A 6020-nucleotide genomic window follows, 5' to 3' on the forward strand; every position below is an offset into this window, starting at 1 on the left:
GAGGCCAGGGTGCTGAGGGGGTGAAAGGGGTGGGGGCCCGGTGCTGGGCGGAGGCGGGGTAGGCGGACCTGGCGGCCCTCACCTGGCTGCCTGCCTGGTTCCCATCTCCCGGGAGAGCGGGAGAGCGCCCTGCCCGGTTCTGGTTCCGGCCTGGGCTGGCGGTGAGGAGCGCCCGCCGCCTCTAGCCCCGGTTTGTGACCTTGGGTCAGGCCTGACCCTGCCAGTGTCCCCAGTTTTTAGATGAAGCTGCTGCACTAACTGATTCCTGGTGACCCTAGAATTTGAGCGGCCGCTCTTAGGGCATCTGTTTGAGTTGGGGAGCCCTTGTCTGCCTTATCTGTCCTCCGCAACTCTTTCAAGACCAGATCCCTGACCTCCTCATTTCCACATCCCCTCTGGGACCTTGTTTTCAACGACATTGACACTTGCTTTGACCTTCCTGACGATGACCTCTTACCCTTCCAGCAACTCCTACTGCATTTGTCTTTCAACATCATGGAGGCTCCAGCCCCTTGCCCTCTCTGCTTTCTTCCTGCCTGACAACCTGCTTCTTCCCTGGTCCACCCCCTCAGCCGTTTTCTTGCAAGAATCCTCCAGGCCCCGTCTGCTGTCTTTTCATTCCTCCCACTCCCAGTCAGCCCACTGACACCCGGGTGCTGAAGAGATCTTGACCAGCCACATTCCATTGAATAATGGAATGATCTCCAACCTCGACTGACGCCTCAACCCACACAGAAATCCTTCCACGTTCCCCAGCGCAGTTCTGTCTCCTTTCTGCTCAGTGGCTCTTTCAAACCTGTTCTCTCTCCCTAACGCCCCCACCTCTCCCTTCCCTCCTCCCACCCAGAAGGTAAACTTACTTCTCTCTTCAGAGAGAAAATAGAGGCCATCAGATGGAACGGTTCGCAGCTTTCTGCCATCAGCCCTACCAACTTGTCTACTTTTGTTTCCCTGCTGTCCCCTCTCCCTCCTGTTTTAATGCAGGGGATCCATCCTCTGATTCTGTCCAAGATCGACTGCTCCTCCATGACTTCCCAGAAGCCTGTTCTCTGTCACAGGCCACGCGAATGCACACCCTCGCCACAGTGCAGGACTTGGCTTCTGCTGTCCCCTCTGCTTAGAAGATTCTTCTCCAAACTCCCCAACCCTTCCATCCTTTCCTTCACCTAACGCTCACTTACCCTTCAGAACTCCATGGGAGAAGTCGTCTTTCTTCCACGATGGAATTAAGATAGCTTCAGAAGGAGTCCTAACTGGGCTGTGGTCTGCCAGGCACTGTTCTAGACTCTTGGAATATGCAGGTGAATAACTTAGTGACTATAATACTAAAAGATAATGTTAGTAGATATTCAAGAACCATATCAGAGGAAAGAATTAGGGTTCATTACCCAGCATTGTGGGAAAATATTTGCTATATGAGCATGACTCCAGCCCTCCTCAAGATGTTTACATTGGGTCGAGAAGACACCCAGAGAGTGACAGATCAGATTATTTTCAAGACAGTTGGAGCCAAGTGTGGAAGAGCAGGCATAGGCTGGACATGGTTATGTGCTAAGTGCTTGGCACCGACAGAAGGTCTTTGGGGCTGCGAAGGAGGTGATCATTGCAGCAGGGGTGTTCCTGCCCATCTCAGGAAGCGCCTCATCTGTGGGAGGTGAGGGCCTGGGCTGGGCAGACTTCCTGCTACGGTCACCTTATTGCCCACCCTGGACACTCAGGGAGGGATCTGAGGCCTCAAGAAGGTGCAGGAGGTGGCAGTTTGGGGAGCTGAGAAAGGTTTGCAACTCTGGGCTGGTGGCTTAGTTCCTGTATATGATTCTGTCAGAAATAGCTAAGCAATGCGCTTCAGCCCTGCAACACCCACCCAAGAAAGATTAAAGTGCATTCTTCATCAGCTATTTTAATATCACCTAAGAATTATGCAATATCTTTTAGAAAATCAAATTGGCTTCTCGCCCCCCTTTGAGTGAGTGTGTGTGTGCATGTGTGTGTGTGTGTGTGTGTGTGCGTGCCCACGCGGGCAGGCAGTGAAATGGTGCTGGTGCCTAGGTCTGTTTAATATCTGCAGTGTCTTTTGCTTCCTGGTGCCATGTAATGCCCAGTATGAAATGAGAGGGAGGCTGGAGGGAAGGAAAGGCAGCTGACCAGGCAGTTGCTGGGACTGCCTGCTCTTCAAGGAGAGAGCTGCCTCTGCTGCCTCCCTCTCCCATTTTTCTTTAAAGAACATGGCCGCAAAGGACGGGCCCTGATGTCACCTGCGAAGTGGGTCCTCAGTAACGTGGCCAGAGGTCACTGCCATGCCAGCTCCATGGAGACTCTCCCTCCTCCCCAGCCATGGTTCCCGCTCCTCCCCAGCTCTCTCCCCGAGCTCCAGCCAACTTGTTTCCCAAGGGGAAGCCTGGGCCCTCGGGTTTTTCATCTCTAGGGTCTTTGCTCATGCCTGCCCCACCCTGCTCCCTTCCTTGAAGTTAATCCAAATTCGCTGACCCCTTCAAGTCTCGTCTTAAAAGTCACCTCTTTCATGCAAGCTTTTCTGGAACACCTTCTCTCTCCTCACACCTCATGTGCCTTTTCGGGTCCCTTTTGGTCCAGTAGAACATGCCCAACCACAATGGCACCGTGCACCCTCACCATTAGAGTAGCTCCTCTCATCTTCATGCCTGGCACTTCATCTGTATCCGCCGATGGGACCATCATAGGTGCTGCAGGCATGGGCTCTGTGGGCAAGTTTGAATCTCGGCTGCACCACTTGCTAGCTGAGAACCTTGGGTAACTGGTTTAACTTCTATGGGCCTCAGTTTCCACATCTGTAGAATGGAGATGATAAGAATAGGATTGCTGTAACAATAGGTTTGCTGTGTGGAGATGATAAAAATAGGTGCTTGGCAAATGGGAATTAAACTAATAATGATGGTGATGCCAACTCCACGGCTGGCTTTTTCCCTTGAGAGATCTAGCAAGCCACCAGTTGGTATCCCCCCAAGGATATCTGGTTGCCTGCAGGCTAAATGACCTCCCCCAGGGCTGGGCTGAAGGCAGGAGCTTATGTGCTTTTCACCTTTGCAGTCCCTGGCAAAATGAAACCTTTTCTGGGTGACACACAGTCCATAATTGTGCTCCAGGAACAATCCTGTTGATGTGGCTAGAGCCATCCGCCCCTATACTCAATGTCCCCAGGCTCGCAGGCCTTATCAGTTATTGTTTTCAGCATTTCTTCCTCTCCTTTGCCTTCCTGCTAAGAGGAGCCACTCGACCTTCATCCCTGTTTCACTTCTGCGTCTGAGCAAAAAGAGGCCGGTGATGCGTTGCTAGAACTGTGTCTGAGATGAGAGCGTTGTGGCAGCTGCCTGGATGCTTGGTCATTTGGTTGTGTTCTCAGTGTTTTGGGTAGGTACGGCCCTTTGCTCAGCGACCCGCAGGTAAACAGGAGAACTGCCAAGGGGTAGGGGTGCCACCTTTGGGGTCAGACACACCTGGGTTAAGTTCTGGCTCCAGCAGTTTGCAGGGCAAAGCACCTAACCTCTGCCCAGCTCTATTTCCTCATCAGTAAGCTGGGGCTGATGGTCTGTGCCTCCTTGGGACAATTCCAAGTGGATTCAATCAGATAATCCAATGCTTAGCCTTATGCTGGTCCTCAGTAGGTTGTAGTTTTGTTTTTACTTCTGTAACTTGAAGCATGATTGTACTCTGATCATCCATTCATTCACTCCCCAAATATTTATTTAATGCCCATCTCCCTGTGCCTAGTTTCCTTACCTGCAGAATGAGGAAAATAACAGTACTTACCCAGCTGGGGGATGTGAGGACGTAATGAGTAGATATGGGTAAAGTGCTCAGAAACTGTGCAAGGTTTAAAACAAGCGTGATGCAAATGTCACCCACCCTTATCGTTACTGCTGGTTTGTCCTTGGCACTGTGCTACTTAGATTCTAGGGATAAAGAGATGGACAAATTGGAATGAGCCTTAATGTGTAGATCTTTCCGGCTCCTTCCGCCTTATCTTCTCCATGGGGAAAAAGCCAACCAACGTTTCATCACTGTCTATGTAAGATGAATGGATGGGTCTGAGAGGGTAGCTCTTAAGCACCTGCCAACTTGCTGGCTGTTGCCCTAGAGGCTGGCATAGGAGGCCATGCATGCTCCCTACTATGCTCTCACCCTTCATCAAGTCTGTAGGCCTCTTGGTTTTGTTTCAGCACCATCCAAAACTCGCGCAATGATTCGTCAGATGGAGAGAACCATGTCTGTCCTGCCTAAGTCATAGCTGTGAAGGTCAGTGTCTGTGAAAATGCTGTGTGACCTTCAAAATGCCACACAGACAAGAGGTCTAGACAGGGGTCTGGTGGGGTGCAAAGAGCACTGGGTGGAGTCGGTGACCACAGGTTAAGCCCTGGCCCGGTCACTTGGTATCTATGTGGATCTTTTTGGGGTCACTTCTTGCTGTGCCCTGGTTTCTCAACTGTCAGATGGGTGGGGTTGTAGTGAGGAGTATATAGGAGCAGAATGCAAGTTTAAGGTAAACCCAGGCCCCTTCAAATGCCACCTCCTTGTGGAGGTGAATTCACTTTTCCTACCTCTGAGCTCAAAGGCATTTATTGTACAATCCATAGAGCAATGCTCATCACTCTACCCAGGGTTAGATTGGCCTCCCTGGACACCAATAATGGGACGGAGAAGTGCATTGCTGGGGGACAGCCAGGAGACACACCAGCTGGGAAGTGAGCAAGGCAAGACTCGGGGGAGAGGGAGAAGCTGACCCATAGAGGAAGAAGCTAGCCCACAGAGGGAGAAGCTGACCCACACAGGGCAGTTGCTGAGGCCTCAGCTTGTCTTCTGGGGAGCTCTGGAGCTGGGATGGCTTTTTAGAGCTGTCCTGAAGGAGGCAGGGGATGGCCCTTTAAATCATCACCTGAGCTAGGCATTGGCGAGGGGTTACTTCTACCCCCTCACCAGGAGGGTCATAACCGTGAACCAGACAGTTCCCTACAGCAAAGGCATTTCTCAGGGCGTGGGAGTGTCAGGGGCAAGTCCCAGCCCTGAAAAGGGGACCTACCAAAGATTGGGCTAAGCATTCCAGAAACAATGGAGACCCAAACACAGAATTTCTCCCCGCATTGGGCTTTTGGTCTGTATTTACCCACCTGGTCTCTCCAGCCAGCTCAGCAGTCTCGCTTGGGCCAGAATCCTTTGTCACTAGAAAAGCACATAGTTGGTGCTTAATAAGAGTCTGTGCTGTTTCCTTACCAGTAATTTATGCAGGTGCCATCACCTGCTCATTTGAAAATGTCAGCCCCTTCCTCATGGACTAAACCATCACACAATTATTTTTTAAGACTCAAAAGAGAAAAAGGAAGCCAGCCCATAGAGCTGGAACATCCTGCATAGTATTTGTGATGAAGGCTGGCTGGGACCAGGCCTGACCAAGGCCTGCAGGACCCACCAGAATTTTGCTGAAGAGGCAAGAATAGCAGACTCTGATTCCCTCCCAGGCTCCGCAGCAGGGCCCTCGTCTAGAAGTTTTCCTGGCAAACCTCGCCACGGAGTGTAAGTCTAGGTCTGCCCCTCCCAGTCCTCTAGGCTCATGCGAGCCATTGTTCGTACTCGAGTGCTGACCTTATCAGATTTAGCTTGACTTCTGATGGGCGCACAGGGGCCACTTGTACTTAAAGAGAGCTGTTGACTGACCAGGGGGCTCCATGTGATAAGGTGGGACACTGAGCCCACATCCTCTCTGCTGTCCTGAGGAAGGTTGCTGAATGTGGGCACCATCACCGTTGCTAATAGCAATAGGAAGGGCGTGTCTACCTGTCACGGCATTTGTTAATACAAAGCAGGGTTACTGCATTATTTCAGTTGGTCCCCATGAGTCTGTGCAGTCAGGGGCTATGGGAGAGCAAGGATGTGTTCAAACTCTCTGGGCCTCGGTTTCTCCATCTCTAAAATGATGGTCAACATTATAAACTTATGAACAAAAATAGATACAGAGGCAGAGCTGCCTCAAACAGACTGTCAAACTACAG

The 6020-nt window shown here is 51.3% G+C and overlaps 1 protein-coding gene across 4 annotated transcripts in view; it reads left to right on the plus strand.

The window, feature by feature from the left end:
- The window catches only part of PLA2G2C (phospholipase A2, group IIC), a 23801-nt gene that overhangs the window by 1428 nt on the left and 16353 nt on the right, over positions 1 to 6020 (plus strand). The gene's annotated exons all lie outside the window — the stretch shown is intronic.

This window comes from Myotis brandtii, unplaced genomic scaffold (genome assembly GCF_000412655.1).
Source record: "Myotis brandtii unplaced genomic scaffold, ASM41265v1 scaffold2414, whole genome shotgun sequence".
Lineage (NCBI taxonomy): Eukaryota > Metazoa > Chordata > Mammalia > Chiroptera > Vespertilionidae > Myotis > Myotis brandtii.